Raw genomic sequence first — 17,405 nt, 5'->3', positions numbered from 1 at the left:
TGAGGTCTTAGCCAACTATAGACCTATATCTAACCTTCCCTTTCTCTCCAAGATCCTTGAGAAAGTAGTCGCTAACCAGTTATGTGATTTTCTACATAGCAATAGCTTATTTGAGGACTTTCAGTCAGGATTTAGAAAGCATCATAGCACAGAGACGGCACTGGTGAAAATCACTAACGATCTTCTAACTGCATCAGACAAAGGACTTGTCTCCGTACTTGTCTTATTAGATCTTAGTGCTGCATTCGATACTATTGACCATACCATCCTCTTACAGAGATTGGAACATTTAGTTGGCATTAAAGGAATCGCACTAAACTGGTTTAAGTCCTACTTCTCTGATCGATCGCAATTTGTTAATGTTAACAATAAACCCTCCAATTACGCTAAAATTAACCATGGCGTTCCTCAAGGCTCAGTGCTTGGACCAATTCTATTCTCCTTATATATGCTTCCTCTAGGCAATATTATTAGGAAACACTCAATTAACTTTCACTGTTATGCGGATGACACCCAATTATATCTGTCAATCAAGCCAGACGAAACCAGCCAGCTAGCTAAACTTCAAGCTTGCATTAAAGATATAAAATCATGGATGGCCTACAATTTCCTGATGTTAAACTCAAACAAAACCGAAGTTATTGTCCTGGGCTCCAAACCCCTACGAACCTCATTAGCCGAAGATATAATTACTCTGGATGGCATTGCCCTGGCCTCAAGTACTACTGTCAGAAATCTAGGAGTTATTTTTGATCAGGATCTATCCTTTAACGCCCATCTAAAACACACCTCTAGAACAGCCTTTTTTCACCTTCGTAACATTGCTAAAATTAGGAACATCCTGTCTCAAAACGATGCAGAAAAACTAGTCCATGCATTCGTTACTTCCAGGCTGGACTACTGTAATTCCTTATTATCAGGATGCTCAAATAAGTCCGTTAGGACTCTCCAGCTGATCCAGAATGCTGCAGCGCGTGTTCTGACAAGAACTAAGAAAAGAGATCATATTTCTCCTGTATTAGCTTCTCTCCATTGGCTTCCTGTAAAATCCAGGATTGAATTTAAAATCCTTCTTCTGACCTATAAAGCTCTAAATGGTCAAGCACCTTCATATCTTGAGGACCTCTTAGTACCTTATTGTCCCACTAGAGCACTACGCTCCCAGAATGCAGAGTTACTTGTGGTTCCTAAAGTCTCTAAAAGTAGAATGGGAGGCAGAGCCTTCAGCTATCAGGCTCCTCTCCTGTGGAACCAGCTCCCAATCTGGGTTCGGGGGGCAGACACCGTCGCTACATTTAAGACTAAACTGAAAACTCTCCTCTTTGATAAAGCTTATAGTTAGGGAGTGAGGAGTTGCAGTGAACGCCTAGACCGGCGGGGCAGGGTGTATAGCTGCAGACACAGCACCCCTGCTTTTCTCTGCTTCTCTTTACAGTCATCAGATTTACCTATCGTATAATCAATAATATAGTGCCTCTCCTAGTTATGCTGTTATAATTCTAGACTGCCGAGGAAGTTCCTTCTTATGACACGCTCTTTTCTTTTGTTTCCTTTTATGCACATCATGTCCCAGAAGTGCTTGTTACTCACCTAGCTCTGGGGAGTTTACTCCCCGGAGTCCTTATGTTTCTTCTTCACCCAGAACATCGCCTCGGATTAGGGCGACACCAAGACCTGGGTCTTGGGTGCAGCTGTGGCTATGGACCTGCTACACCCTGCTACGCTCTGCGATTCCCTGCAATGCCCGACTACGTCCTGCTGCGTCCACCGCGTCCACCCATGCTCTGCTGTGCCACGCTACATCCTGTACCGTCATAACCCCAACCGTCAGACACCGCCCACCAAGAGTCTGGGTCTGCCGAGGTTTCTTCCTAAAAGGGAGTTTTTCCTCGCCACTGTCGCAATAGCCACTGCTAATGCTTGCTCTTGGGGGAACTATTGGAATTGTTGGGGCTTTATAGAGTGTGGTCTAGACCTACTCTATCTGTAAAGTGTCTCGGGATAACTCTTGTTATGATTTGATACTATAAATAAAATTGAATTGAATTGAATTGAATCAGCATTCATATCCAACATTTCCAATTTAAAGCGTCAATATCAATGTACAGTATTAGCACCATCCTCACTGCTACCGCAGAATACAGTATAGTTCAGAGGGATGGCCAGAAATATAAATCAATCCAAACAAAGATTTCAAAGTTATTATTTTTATTGTTTTTATGATGACTGAATAAACAACTACTACTACTATTACAAAGTAAGTCTTTGCTCATAATTGCCCTAATTTTACACTTTGGCTTTGTTTTGCATTAGATGACTTAATTGAAAATTTAAAATGGAGTAGTTCAGCATCTGTGGGAATACAACTGGTGAACTTCTGCTTATGAGGCAGTCCCTCTGATCTCCCATGCTCCCCTTCTTCTCTTTGTACACCCGTTAATGGAGATTCCCTCTCCAAAGAAATCAACATAATCAACTAGAGCCAGGCCAGTCTCAAAAAGTCAGGTCAGAAAGTCCAAGCCATGCAATTGTTTTTCCCAGTGTTTTGTCTGAGGTTTCTGCAAAAATCGATTAATGGAGAGGTTTGGGTTTACTGGTTGTACATTTTTAAAATGATGCCGATGCTCCTGTTCTTCTTCAATACCGATGGTAAACAAATAAATGTCATTATAAAAAAATATTGAACCATCTTCCTCACACTATCTGTGAATAAGCAGAAATTCAATTAAACAAATTTAAGACCAGTTTGGGTTTCTCAGAGTTTTAAATTTGTGTGGCGCAATTGAATGCACCATTAGTTTACTAATGTTTACTGTACGGCACTATAGAGTCCCATCGAAGCCCCCATGCTTTACCTTCGTTGTTTGTTTACAAAACTTACTCACGGGGAAGGCAAAATGTTGCCACACTGGTGACTTCAGGGAAGCAGGAGGATTTTCTGTTGTTTCTCCGTCATCTCCGACTCCGGCAGTAGCCATGGTGTCTGGAATGCAAGCTACTGGTAAGCTAACGTTAGCCTGTGTCTTTAGCTGCATGTTACCAGCCAGTAAGCTACGCTGTCCGCGGGTACAGGAGCACAGCGGCACAGTAGCCTACTCTAGCGATCAGGGTTACAATAATGTGTTTATCCACTACAATTATCAATGTTAACAAGCACAATTTTTTGAATAATCTTTTACTATTTCAAAGTGCACCCAAACTTTTGATTTTCTTTTTCTTTAACATTGTCCGTTAAAGATTTAAATCCCTGACACCAAGATGCTTGGTGGAAAGTGAAACTTAAATTTGTCATGGGGTGTTTACATTTATTCATGCACTTAAAATAGATTTATTAAAATCTTATTTCATTGTTACATTTTAATTTAATTTACAATTTACATAATAGGCTGTATATCAACTTATTGGGTAAGTAACTTGCAGGTAGTTCTATGTAAACTCAGACATTGAGCACCCCCGTAGATTCGACAGTAAGATTAGCAGTCGCATCAGGCTCCTTTGATCGAAGCATTGAATTGTCGACTTTCGGGGTCACCCCTAGTGCAGATAAAAATGAATATCTAGTTCTAAGAGAAAAAAACAAGCATCTATTGAGAGTCAATTTCACCTCAGACATAAAATTGTATATTTATTGTAGTTTTTTTTTTAATTCTGCAGAAATAACTAATATTTTCATGCTGCAACTTACAAGGAGAGGAATGTGTTTGCCAACATTAAATGTATTTGGGCTACTTCTTTTCTACATGAAATAAGAGGTAACACTGCATGTGTCTAAATATGTCACCATAATTATTGCCTCTTACGCTAGCTAAAGGTTGAAGCAGTCTAGTACTCATTGGCTTGGAGACCTGTTGAGAAGGAAATTGCTATCTCAAGTGTGGCTGATAAGGAAATTGTAATTGGGTGCCAGAGAGGGCAATTAGCTCTAAGGAATAGCATGGAGATGGGGAGTCACTGGCATTTGTTCAAGGGTATCATTTATCTCCATTTGTAAATCTTCTCTTTAAAATATGTATATACTTTTTTGTATCATCATACTTAACATTAATCAATACTTGGCATCAATAATCACCAAATGTGTTTGTCTTTCAAATAGACATTAGATGCTGTCAGCAAAATATTACTACAAAGATTTCTCCACATCACCAACTTGGCAACTAACACATTTTGACAAATTGTGCTTTTTAGTAATAGTTTGAAAAATATGCATATTCGCAATTTTGCTATGAGATGAAAACATCAATACCTCTCTCATGTCTGCTAAGTAAATATAAAGCTACAGCCAGCAGCCAATTATCTTAGCTTAGCATAAAGACAATCGCTTTTACACTTTTTTTGTCTGTTTTCAACAAACGAGATATAAAGTGTTAGAGAGTTTTAAAAGGTGCTGGTAGGTTGATTTTGTCACAGAGCCAGGCTAGCTGTTTCTCCACTGTTTCCAGTCTTTATACTAAGCTAAGCTAACTAGCTGCTGGCTCCAGCTTTATATTTACTGTGCAGACGTGAAAGTAGTATCAATCTTCTCATCTAACTCTTGCCAAAATGCAAATAAGCATATTACCCACCCAAAATGTCAACCCAACTATTCCTTTAACATGCATTGTCCTTGTCATGTGTTACATAACTCAACAACCGTACGGCTGTTGTACAACCAAGGTGCTGGCTCCATCCCTGAAGTCAGCACACTGGTGACATTTCTTGAGACAAAGCACTGATGCCTCTGGCAGGCCGGTGGGCCAAGCTGAGCTGTCTTGCCAACCCTGAAAAGAGTGGTCCATTCAGTAATGGCAATACGATGGCAGTGATTAGGGATGGAGTGTCTATTTATCACCGGGGATAGTGGCACTCAGCAAGACAGGCATGAGGTACAGTGAGGGAGGACAAGCAATGCTGACAAAGGTTTTGCTAATCAGTCTTTTACTTCATAATACAGGCCCAATAAATCACTCTGCAAGCTTTGTATAAAACTTCCATTCATACCAATGCACTGACGATCCAACAAAGTGCATTTATATATAAAACAAGCCTACAGGCACACTTTTTCTATAAAGGGTTTTTTGTTGATTTTTACATTTTGAATCAGATGTATTTTTTCCAGGAACAACTAACACATTGTTTCAGTGCAAATGGGGCAACTGCTCAGATTTGTATCTTCATTAAATCAACTAATAAAGCAAGCCCTGGGGCTCAGGAAAGGCTAATTTGGGTAATAAATAATTTTATCTTTCCATAATTCTAATACAGTTATGACAAAAAGGGGAAAACTAAAATGCATTTAATTTCGATTTCAGTGATTAAATAACTTCCTCGACATTGTATGGGAAAACGGATATTTTGATCTGGCTGAAAAAAAAATCAACATAGAGCAGATCAAAGACAATTATGGGAAATGTCAACATGAATAATTAAGTTTCATTCATTGTGCTCTTGCTTTGCAATTTTTCCCTCTTGAGTCTGACTGTGACTGGTGGTGTTATCTCGCTTTTATACATTTCATTTATAGGATTACATTTTCTAGCAAATAAATGCTGGATGAATCAGAAGGAAATCAAGTGATTCCTTTATTCACAACTATCCCAAAAAAAGCAATTGTAAAAGTAATCCATTCCCACTAAGACACTAAATCCTGCAGCAGAGTTCAACTTAACTGTGATGCTGCTCCTCGAGGCACGTTGAAGCATGGTGCAGCAAGCATGACAAAGAATTCAAGTATGGTGAATAACACCTGTTTTACTCTTTTTTTCTTGTCTCTTTTCACGGTGCTCAAACTGAGGAGCTAATTAGGAGACAATACAAAGTTGTCAGAGTAAACACAGGAGCTCTTTCCACCTCTGCCACCAAGATGAAACTCTTGTTCAAACCTTGAGCCTGCTGCAGTAGAAGGCGGAAAAACAATACTTTCTGAAGGATGATTACTCAACAGCAAGAACAAATCTGAATTGCAGTGTTGCACAAACATATTAGTAATGAAGCTCTCCGACTGTTAAGTCTATGGGCACCTTTACCTGACCTGTTTGGTTTGGTTAAACGAACCCTGGTTTTGTTTGCCGGGTTAGTACAGTCTGTCTGGTGTGAAAGCCGTAAATCAAACCCTGGTGCAGACCAAACAACTCGACCGACACCACTTCCAAGCGGACTCTGGTTCGGTTTGTTTGTGGTGTAAAAGAAAAATGACCAACCACAGGCTTAGCTTGATTTTTAAAAACGAAACTACACTCAGCAAAAAAAGAAACGTCCTCTCACTTTCAACTGCTTTTATTTTCAGCCAACTTAACATGCGTAAAACTTTGTATGAACATAACAAAATTCAACTACTAAGAACTAAACTGAACAATGTTTCACAGACATGTGACTAACAGAAATGGAAAAATGTGTCCCTGAACAAAGGATGAAAATAAAAGCAGTTGAAAGTGAGAGGACGTTTCTTTTTTTACTGAATTTACTAGTACATCCGTGGATCGTTCAAGAAGACAGTTAAAAGCAGTTAAAACTGTGGTGTGCTGTGCTTGTATCTGACATGCTAAAGTAAAATACTTATTTCCAGCACGGTCCTTAATGATGCAGGATGACATCACCAAAATTGTCAAATCAATTAGTTACCTGTCAGTCTGTATAAATTCCATGTTTACTCTGCTTGGTTCATTTGTAAAGTCAGAGTAAACACGAGCCAAAGCAGAACAAAAAAAAAAATCCCATCCAGTCCAGACCAAATCAACCGAACTACAGGTGTGAAAGCGCCCTTTGTTATAATTTCCAAAAGAGTAAGTAGATCACTTGAACGAAAAGAGTCTCAAACCACACAGGCAACTGGATACTGCGTTTAAGAATGCTTTGAGGATTTAAAATATGCATGATACTAGATGAAAAATTTGCATTTTAATTGTTTAACACAGTGTTAATTGTTTTGCAGGAGGAACCACTGCAGAAAAGAATATTAATTAATGAGTGTAATGACTCATTGGTTGCTGTTGCACCTTGTAGGTGTTCTGCTTCACCAGCACCATGCAATGTTCCTGATAGCATTTGATACTGGGTTCTCTGTTGATGAGTATTAAACAGCCGTGGCAAAGATGGCCGTCGGACTCAGCCCAGATTTGCATGGGACATGAGCCTATTGGCATGGCCGCCGTGCTGCTGTGTGCCAAGAAACTGAGTAGACTGTTGCCCAGTGGTGTGTCCTGCTCAGACGCTAATGTAATGATTTACTGCTAATAAAGAGGCATCATTGTCACTGGGCAGATGACTCTCTGCATCACAGTGATCCAGGTTTTGACTGGCGACCACATTTCAAAAGCCACATTAGACTGATGTGACAGAAGAAAATGATCCGATGAGCCAAGGATAAAATTAAGCAGATGATTGCCTCTTCTACCAGAGCTGGTGATTCACACTTACTGGCTGTGATTTAACGTAACATTGCTAATTAACATGGAGAAATCATGAAAGGGACCAATTAGATCCTGCTACTCTAATCTCTGTCAGTTTAGCATGCTGCAAACTCCAAGCTGCTGCCTTTGCTTAAAGGAGTTTCCCCAAGGCTGCTTGTCTCCACCCAGCTACTTTCACGACAGAAAGCAGTGGCTGCTTTTTCTCTTTCTTTCTTTTTTCATAGTACAGTAATTATGGTCTTGATCAGCGTCCAAGCTGTGAGAGAAGTCTCCAACATTAGCGTTAATGACCACTAACCTCTGGAGCATGCTAAACAGCTTTATCTGATGGAAAGGGAGCTCTTAACTTCATGCCAATAAAGAAGGGGGACCTGACAAATGATGAGCCCACACAGCTCAATATTAAGGTGGGTGACATCAAGCTAGCCATAAAGAGTGAGTGATAATAAGAACATTATATTATTTAAAAAAAAAAAAGTGTTATCAGAGTTGTAACAGACTGGCCTACAAAGCTACAGTGTGGTTACATCATTGTGTTTATGGATATTTGCATTTTCAAGATTGCTTTAAACATTATACAACTGCTGTTAAGAGGTTTATCCAATAGAGTTAATGTTTTTCAATAGACATCTACAGTATCATTATAGTATATTAGCATCTTCCAAGAGACTGACGTACCCATTTCATTGTATTTCTCTTCTTTGATCTCACCCTAGTCAGAATAGATAAATTATTCAACCAATTTAAAAAAAAAAAAGTTTGTGTTGGCTTCAGTGATATCTCAATCAAAAGATCAGTGAGTCGTGTCTCTTTTTCTGAAGCCTTTATTCATGCCAGTAATTTGAAATGTAAAGTGACTTTTTTCAAATAGCATTTTAACTGACAGACAGACGGTAGTGGATATCAGTCGCGATACATCGTTATTTTTCTTTGACTTGACTGCTCCACTCGTTACATTCCCATGATGCATCGTTGCAAGCTGGGGGTTGATGCTTCAGTGAAAACCTATTCCCATCCCATACCAATAAATCCTGACTAAATTTTTCCGAGCAGAGAGGCATTAAGATAAACCATTGGCTAATGGTTTGAATCTCATCAGGTAATCATTTTTTTTAACTTTTTTAACACTTCTTAAAATCTGGTAATTAATCAGTGGCTGACGTCTCCTTAAACATCATCAAATAGATACGTACACACCTAAGAGAGAATGAAAACATCTCCACTAAATGGATCAAATTGTAAATGAACAGCCTGGTAAATAATTAATCAAATATGCACGGGTGATAAATTATAGCTGAATTACAACCCAGCCCATCATCCTTCCATCTTTTCCCCTCACATTCTGAATCCCAGAACATTTTTCTATCTGCATCTGTCTACTTTCATAGCTAGTATTCGTCTATTGATGCTTATCTCTATCTGACACACACACACACGCACGCACGCACGCACGCACGCACGCACACACACACACACACACACACACACACACACACACACACACACACACACACACACACACACACACACACACACACACCTTTGCTCTCTCCTGGGGAATGCAGCAGCTCCCCACAGAGTCCTCTATGATAATGTTCGGGTCCCGTGGGACTTTGCTACGCTCTCACTGCTATTATTATTCACCCCGCTGCAGTCCATCTTCCCACTTCCTGACTGTGTGTGTAACTGTCTGCCTCTGTTTCTCATCATATGCCTCCCACTGTATCTGGCCTTGCTGACTGAGCCACATCCTTCACTTTGTCTGAGCGGCACTGGAGGCTGCTTGCTCCCAAACTGCCGACAAGAAAAAAAAAGAGGCACTTACGGCGCTGCCTAATGTTCCACTGTATTCAGGTTGATATATGAAACACTCGGTTATGCAGATGAGGTAATTAACTGGGCTAATTAATGCATCAATTATAAAAAAAAAATGTTTCAATTTACTTGTTTTCATATAACTTCATTGGTAATAGAGGGAAACTTGAGTATGAATGGCTTATATTCGCCATCAATTATTTTGCTGATTTATGCAGGACGGAGCTCCACAATGCAATCAAATTATTTTCTTAACAGAGGGTTGTTGTGGTGAATCTAGGAAATTCCCATTGTGTACTGGTTTTTAAGTAACTGTTTTAGGGCTGAACTAAATATTTTCATTATAAATCTGTAGGTATTTTTTGCCCCATTAGTCGCTATACTTTAGTTCCAGGTAAGATCTTCAAATAGATTGTTTTGCTCTTCAACTCCTGAGGTAAATATCTGTCTCTTTAGCTGCTAATTTCTTACAGTATGTTCAACAAATAGTCACTAACTTTGCCTATCGGCTGTTTGGTGATGCGCAGGTAGTGTACAGTGGGTTCATCACTGCTTTTTTGCTTAAAGCAGCTGCCTGCTGCGGCCAGAAGTAGTAAGAGTAAAGCAAAACGGTAGGCCATAAAATCAAAACAATGAGCCGAAAGTCACTAAAATGCTCCGTAGAGCTGAGGGGAAATGCAGAGTCAGGCAATAGTACTCTGCAGATTCATCCCCACAAGTGACCCCATTCACAATAGGCATTTGATTAATTGTTCATATAAAATATTTATGATAGCAGCGTCAAGTGTTATACTTTACCATAGCACTACCAAGTTGCTATTGTCCATTTGCCACATTTTATCAGTTTTTATGTTGCAAACTAATAGCTTTTTAAATAAAAATCTTAGTCACAAGGTCAACAAACAATACCCAAGGCATTTTCACATCAACATCTGAAGCCTGATATTTTTCAAGCTGCAAATTCTGTCCTCATCGTCTCTCATGTCTTGCCTGTGGCAAATGAGTCCACAGGGAGAAAGGGCATTTATTATATAAAAACGTGTGGGTAAATATCCGTAATGATGAACCACCCATGCAAAATGTCCTTTGCCCTACGCATCCTGAGACAGAATGTCAGCTCAGCTTGACCTTAGCTCCGGGGCACGGCGTCTTCACTGAAGCATCTCGCAGCACTGTAAAATGACACAGTTTTTCTTCAAACGCCTGCATGAGTTGGGTCTCGTTTAGCGCAGACAGGAGGTCATTGATGGTTAAAAAACAGCTCTGCAGAAGTGTAAACAACCTTGCTCTGGGTCTTCTTGTTACCAACTGATGTCACGTTATCTTATCAAATGTGAGCATACATTTAAAAAAACAAGTCATTAACAACTGATTCAAAACAGGCTCATTTACAATCTCTGAGATACGAAATATGGACGAGAATGACTAGACACTGAGTATATGCCGTATATATAACGTTAAAAAGTATCATGGAAATAAGTCAAAATTCTGAATATGTTTGGTTGCTCAAATTATTTTAGGATAACAACCTACACATGCACTATATATTTGCCTGAGGCATATGCAAAGTTGAACTCAGTCAACAATATTTTTCTTCAACAATTATGCTAGAAATAGTTACCAATACATTTCTCTCTATTTCCAGCAGTGTTATGCATGTGTGTCATGGTTACACACACACAGACACAGAGACACACACACACACACACACACACACACACACACACACACACACACACACACACACACACACACACACACACACACACACACACAGTGTATTCTTCAGTAGTTGTTGAGATGCTGCCGGCAATCTCTGAGACAATTTGATGAAGTTCCTCTGCCTCCCAAGTCTACTCTCTCACCAAACTTTCACTCCTCTGTAAAAGGAGTGTGTCTTGTGTGGAAGTCTGAGAGCAAACTGTCTATCTGAACTGGCAGCTCAGACTCTCTCAGGCCTCTGGGCCTGGCATTCTTTTGAGGATGAACAGATTAACAGCAACAACAATGAGCCATGTATCTGCGTTCATTCTACCAAAAAGTCAATTACATCTGGATTATAACAGCACTGATATAAATACACAAACAACATTTTAATGCTTTATCTTGCTGCAAAATGTATTTGACTGTAATGAAATTGTGACTTCAAGCTTTGTACTGCATACAGACATCTCAAGCTGACAGAGGTGTTGTACAGAGAGATTTAAGGGATTGTTTTTCTGCTCTGAGATGTTGCACTGAGATATGTGCTTCTGACAATGTACAACTTCCAACACAGTTTCAAGAAAATACTACAATATTCTGCTTCATTCTGCTACTGACACAGCCTGTCACACAGTGGGTTTTTTCTTCACATTTCAGTACTGTCAAGCTCACAGCAAGTGACCACAACACCAAATGAGTGCAGGCGAAAAACAACCCAAAGCAAACAAGAGTCTACAGCCATGTGAGCGGCTCGGTTATAGAGGCTGTGCTTAGGCACAGTGGTGCTTTGAGCTAAATGCTAACATGGTCACAACGCTAACATGCTAATGTTTAGCGGGTAAAATGTTGACCACGTTCAATGTCTTGGTTTAGCATGTTAGCATGCAAATGTTTTTCTAATTAGCACTAAATACAATGTATAGCTAAGGACGATGATATGTCAATATTTTTGCATACATTGGGACACATTTGGACCTGATGATGGAAAGTATACAGTATATGGGCATTAGGATGCATCCTCTGAAGATCATTAACGCTTGTTCAAAATGTCAAGGCAACCATCCAAAATGTGACATATTTCAGCCTGAACCAAAGTGGACCAACCAACCACCACGTTGCTAGTGTGGCTAAAAACCTACTTACCCGGGTCAGTGACACGTTGCTTATACATCCATACTAGTGAATTACTCACGTGTAGAACAATGCAACACTGCCATGACAGAAAAAAAGCACACACTTTTTTTAGTTTCTCGTAATGACACCCACGAGACTTCACACTCACTTAAGTCTCGCCTGAGATGTGGAATTATAGGCCTGATTGTGCTAATTATCCAGTCACTGTGCCATCCTGGTTTGGCACTTACACTGTGGGGTATCAGGAGTTATGTTACACACACACACACACACACACACACACACACACACACAAACAGGGAAACTAAACAGCAGCAATTGTAAAATCACATTATGAGAAAGATGTGTCCACAGAGAATACAACAAAGTTACCTGAAATACTATTAATGTTTTGTTGACAGCCAAATGTCAGGCTGCAGGGTATTATCACATGGCAGACTAACAAATACATGAAATACATGATAAGATTCCGTCTACTGAAAATGTAACAAGAACAAAGCCTTTGAGTCCCATGGTGCACCTGTACTATAGCCTACAGGCTAAACCATTCTGTGTCATCAAGTTGAAAAATACTTTACTCATAAATTATACATTCATTTTATGAAATAACCATTCAGTGAGAATACAGCTTCAAAAAGCCATCAGCAAAACAGCATCAACAAAACCATTAAAAGCAGCACTTAACAATTACTTTCATGAAGGATGACTCTGCCAATTGGATTCTTGATTGAGCCATTCAACATCTGGTCCATAAAATGCTTAAAATGTAAAAAAAAAAATAGAAGTAAAAAAATAATAAAAAGTCCTTAACAATTTCCCAAAGATGACATATTTAAATTACTTATTTTTCTAAGCAACAGTCAAAAGCCCAAAGACAGGTTGATAGAAACCAGTACATTTTTGGCATTGCTTATAAGATGATGCGATCATTAAAATCATTAAAATAGCTTCCAATTCTAATTGGACTAATCGATTATTGACTAATAACATTGCAGAACAGAAGACAATGTTTCTTATCTTTCTCAATATATATATTTTTAATGATTAACAAATAAGCCTTGCTGGTAGCTAATAATTACAGTTGCATCTCTACGTCTATGAATGAATGACCACGGGCCTAAGAGTAGCAGCCTATAATAGGAGCTTGTAGCGTTTTGGGATAAAAAATAACGGTGCCTTGTGTTGTCATTTCTTCCTTCATGCAGCATGTGGCTGGATTAAATCCTCCATGGACCGTTGAGTGAGTGATCTCAAAGGTCTCATGACCTGTAATGACTCAGGTAACAGGGCTCCTGACTAACTTTTTTCACTAGGAGCACAGTGGCCCCCAACTGAAAATTTTAGGGGCGCAACCAGAAAATTTAGGGGCACACACCGTAAATCAACATGCTAACCAAATATCCACATTTCTACTAATTTCCACTGTATTACTAATCAATACTTTGATAATAGATGCAGAAATTACAATGTGCTGTTTCAAATTCAGTGTCACTTTTGAAGATGCAACATAGAAGGTTAACCGACAGCACCATCGTTGTCATGAAAAGAATATATATATATATATATATATATATATATATATATATATATATATATATTCTTTTTTTTTTTTATTTTTTTTTTTTTTATATATATATATATATATATATATATATATATATACCAGCTCTAGTCTACAATTACAGTGATTTCAACTTAAAATTAAACATGCATTGTTTAGGCTACTACTGAACCAATATCGGTACCGATACCTGAAATTCGGTTCCGTTACTCAACGGTACCTTTTTTTTGGTACTTTCCCTCTATAATTACAAAACAATTATTTCAGTTGTAAAACATATTGTCAAACCTATTTATCCTATGTACTTAGAACATTATGTTATTTTATTAGAATATGTTACACTCGAAAGAAATTAAACAAAAATAAAAATAAAACCCCTCCCTCTCTCCTCCCAAACGCATCCTTATGCTACGCATATTCTTGTATTTGTATATTCTTTTTTAGCCTGTTTTATTTTCATGACCGTTTTTAACTGCTCTTTAATGTTTCATGTAAAGCACTTTGAATTGCCTTGTAGCTGAAAGGTGCTGTAGAAATAAAGTTGCCTTGCCTTACAACCTCAGCCTGTCAGTCAGTCACCAGGGCCTAGAAACCACTGTTGTGCCTGCTTAGGAAGTGTAACGTCAACAGCACCGCGACCGCTTTCGGCTCTCTATTAATATCATATCGCAGCAAACGCTGTCTGCGTGAAGTTTTGAAAAACTGTAACCACACTTGAAACCACTTTATCGGCATCTCCGTGACTCACTGTGACTTCAACAAAACTGCAGAGCCGACGTAGTTTGCACCGTCCGCAGCTATGCGTGTGTGTGCGAGTGTGTGTGTTTGTGTCAGAGCTCCGCTCTCTGTCAATTTTCAGAGAGGACAGATAAGCTTGAGCTTACGCGCTCTCAGGTACCGAAATTTCGACGTTTAACGTGTTAAAAAGGGGGCAAATTTACTGGTCGCACATGTGCGACTGGATGTAAAATTCAGTCGCACACTCTCAAATTTTGGTCGCAAAATGCGACCATTTGGTTGCAGTCTGGAGCCCTGGGTAATGTGTGTTTTGTCCCCTTCCTCAGTGGATGTTTTTATACTGTCGTTTATACCTTAAAACCCATTTTTTTCCTCTTCAAATCCAATAAAACATCCATAACACGAATGTAGAGACCACATACTGAGATTGGACCTGTGCAAAAACAACACCTCCTCTTCATAGAACTCATATCCATCAACAAAAACAATCACAACACCATAACAGGAGATCTGGCCATGCCTATATGGGTACTTAAACGACAAGAAAATTAAAGAAAGTAGATGAAAGTCCTAAGACAGAAGGTTTAAGTAAAATGATAGAGTGATCTGTTCCTATTATGTCATTGTATCGCACCCTCATCTAATAAATCTCCAGATGATGGGAGAGGAGAGCTGGACCTGACAATAACCGATATAAAGAGAGTTGAAAAAAGTGAAAGGCAGAAAGAGGAGGAGGGGTCTAGAGGAGTAATAACATTTAGGAGGCGACATGAGGTAATACAATCCAATATTAAAGTCCTCATTAATCACTCTTCATTACACTTTTTTTAAATAAGATAGGGTCTGATGACCAGCCAGAGGACAAGTAATTAACCACAACTTAAACATTGTACAGCACGGTTCAAACTGTTGATGGCAGATCCTCATAATAGAGCAACATATAGTATGTCAGACTTAAGAACCCCCATAGTGCTAACTGGCTGTGACAATGCCAACTAGTTCTTCAAGCTTTGTGCAACAACAGCTTGTGGAAAATATGCCAAAAGCTAGCACTGCCTGAAACATTCTGGAGCTTCTTTTGTCTTTGTAATTGGCTCTGTCACCAGAATGTCTGTTGAGCAGCTCTTCGGGATCTGCATCAGGGGGGTTGTTGTTTGTTTTGAAGTCATATGGTCAACATGCATTTCAAAGAATGTAATTTGTTCATTTGGCAGAGAATTTTAAAATGTGTTGCTCCTGCAGTACTTAAACCCATTAGTCGAAATCTGAATAAAAGTCGAGAATTCAGCAATTGTGTTTGGTTTCATTCAAGTTTTGGGAAAACTAATTGCAATGAGCAGCTGCTGATGCTGGAGCCTCCTGGTAGGATGATACAGACTGAAACCTGCTGAAAATCCTTGTGTGTGCATGCATCTCTCCCTCTGTTTTTCCTTATGCTACTCTATGTGCCTTTTTATACGATAGACATATGAAACAATGCAATATTATATGACAAGAAGTTGGATAATGGAGAAACATCTCTGGCACAAACACTTCACCAGATTTATAACAAAATATCTGACTAATATACTCAAGCATTGTTTTCCTACCTTGCCAAGACCATAAGGAAAGTTTCTTTGGTACAATTTTTATTTATCTTGATTATAAACACATGTTTTGTGGTTGACCAGGTGTTTATACCCCTTGTGTAGTGTTTAGTAAAACTTAGTACAACTAAACACTGACTCAAATTAGGTTAAATCACCCTACTTTAAGTCATTTGAAAGGGAAGAATGCATCAATTGTGTTACAATTTATTTTATCTAAAAGAATAAAAGATCTGCAACAAATTGAAAACAAAGCTTGGCTGGTAGAGTAGTTCTACACACCATATTGGACACATTAATCATCCAATTTTAATGTATATGTACAATACTAGTATGTACTGTACAATTAAAATGTAAAACGGATCCACGTCCTATAGAAAAATCCATCTTTTATTAATTAAAAAAAGGCAGAGATGGCTGTAGTTGTTAAAATAAGGAAAATACTATTGACTTTAAGTGTTACAGTACATTGTCCTGGTAGTTGTTCTTATTCTGCATACATTGCCTTACATGGTAAGTGTAATGCAGACTCTTAAGGCTGTTTTATGCTTCTGTGTTGAATCAACGGCGTACCCCCGCAGACCCCTCTGCATCTACGCCGGACCCTACGCCGTAGCCTGACGTGCACCTCTCAAAAAATTTAACTACACGTCGCAGCGACGCACGTCACTCAGCCATGGCTTGGTAGCGTTGCATTTCCCCTGACTCATCTCTTGGTTCTCCTTCTCCATAAACAACATGAAATCAAGGAGAGGGTTAACTTTTCCTGCTACAGATTTCCCACCGTGGTCAGAAAACAGAGGAGACACTTTTGTTTCTCTCACTATTACTCTAGAGTCGGCACTCGCTCCGAAGCTAATCACCGTCACTCTCTCACTTCTCCCTCGCTCTACCATACACTCCCCCCACACACACATGCCGGCTCGACGTACACACCAGCGCACAAGTATAAATCAGGCCACCTATGTAAGCTACGGCTAAAGTTTTGCCTGGAGCCTCCGCAGAACCATAAAACAGCCATTAGAGGTGTTATTTGATATCTAAAAAACACTACTTCTGTGTGTGTGTGTGTGTGTGTGTGTGTGTCATCTCTCTCCGATTCTCCTTATTTTACACAGATCAATCATGACCCATTTGCCATGCTGGCAAAAAGCCGCCCTATCTAATTCATAAATGTGAACAAATGTGTGTGAATTACTGTGAAACTCGCTGATTTATTTTCAGAGAAGATGAGAGAAGCTCACACTTAGCCGCTACCCAAAAATGTCGTTAAAACAATTTGACATCTAATCACGTCTTTCAAGACAGAAAATAGCCTCTCCACCAGGACACCTTTAAAATATCAAATTAATTTGGGAATAAAACTAAATTGTCACTAATAAGTCATGTCTAATTGTCCCAGAGGAGATGGAGTAGCAGCCTGGTGGATGTGACCCCCAGAGATCACTGCTGAAGGCATGATGGAGTGAGGTTGACAGATTG

General features: G+C 39.2%; 1 protein-coding gene across 2 annotated transcripts in view; it reads right to left on the bottom strand.

Annotated features, from left to right (window-relative positions):
* LOC116060777 (mannosyl-oligosaccharide 1,2-alpha-mannosidase IA) overlaps positions 1 to 17,405 on the bottom strand; it is a 221,559-nt gene that overhangs the window by 68,891 nt on the left and 135,263 nt on the right. The gene's annotated exons all lie outside the window — the stretch shown is intronic.

The sequence above is a fragment of the Sander lucioperca genome, chromosome 10 (assembly GCF_008315115.2).
Source record: "Sander lucioperca isolate FBNREF2018 chromosome 10, SLUC_FBN_1.2, whole genome shotgun sequence".
Taxonomy (NCBI): domain Eukaryota; kingdom Metazoa; phylum Chordata; class Actinopteri; order Perciformes; family Percidae; genus Sander; species Sander lucioperca.
The sequence above is the reverse complement of the archived record's forward strand: the minus strand, read 5'-3'. Positions and strand labels throughout refer to the sequence as shown.